This window comes from Nestor notabilis, unplaced genomic scaffold, assembly GCF_000696875.1.
Source record: "Nestor notabilis isolate BGI_N333 unplaced genomic scaffold, ASM69687v1 scaffold10407, whole genome shotgun sequence".
In the NCBI taxonomy this organism is placed as follows: domain Eukaryota; kingdom Metazoa; phylum Chordata; class Aves; order Psittaciformes; family Psittacidae; genus Nestor; species Nestor notabilis.
Window position 1 is genome coordinate 1,552 of NW_009937807.1, and position 1,132 is coordinate 2,683.

Genomic DNA, 1,132 nt, shown 5'->3' on the forward strand with positions numbered 1-1,132 from the left:
CCCAAGGAACAAGGGATGGGACAAGAGGAAACGGCCTCAAGCTGCACTAGGGGAGGTTTAGACTGGATGTTAGGAACAATTTCTTCCCCAAAGGGTGTTCAGGCACTGGAACAGGCTACCCAGGGAAGAAGTGGAGTCACTGTCCATGGAGGGGTTCATAACCCATGTAGACAAGGCCCTCAGTGACATGGGTTAGTGGTGGCCTTGGCAGTGGCGGGGAACAGTTGTACTTAATGATCTTAAAGCTCTTTTCCAACCTGGTTGTTTCCATGTCACCCTGCAGGCAATCGTGCCCGTGCCTCCTGCTTGGGGCTGAAACTGGCAGTGGAAGGCTACTTGCTAATGAAGCCCCTGCTGCAAGAGCAACAACCCCAGGCCAAACTCCTCACCTTTCAGCCTCTTGTCCACCCAGTGATGCCCACATCACCCGTGGTGCCCAAGCCTCCTGTGGTGCCCTAGCCTCCTGTGGATCCTAAGCCACTCATGCACACCAACCCTCCTGTGGTACCCAAGCCTCCTGTGGATCCCAAGTCACTTATAGACACCAAGCCTCCTGTGGTACCCAAGCCTCCTGTGGTGCCTATGTCCCCTGTGCTGCCCAAGCCAAGGGGCAGAACCACTCAGCTCCCATGGGCTGGAGCAGCACATGTTGAGCTGGCTTCTCTGGGGCAATCATGGCATTTCTTCTCTGGCTTTGTCCCCCAGGCACCACCACAGCCAAACCCCCTGCTCCAGTGGGCTCAGGTCACTCTGCCCCAGCACTGGGCTACCCCCCCCCCCCCCCAGCCGCAGGCCCACCAACAACCCTAACTGCAAGCCCTGGGCAGCAGAGCCATGCTGCAGGCCGGGGGCATGCAGCAGCACCTGCGGGCAGGCAGAAGAGCTGCGACCCTAAAGGCAATGAAGGAGGGGACAGTGTCCTGCACACCAGAAGTGGGCAACATAGTGGCAACCACTTCCCCCTTACCTCAACCAGAACCTGTCTCTGCACAGGGACACCCATCCCACCCACTGTGGAGGGCTATGAAACATGGTTTTGAAACACATTGACTAGCTCTGCCTCTGCCTCTTTGTGTGTGTGGGGGAGATTTGGTGGGAACCAGGGCTGCAGGCAGAAAACAGGGCAGCCAAA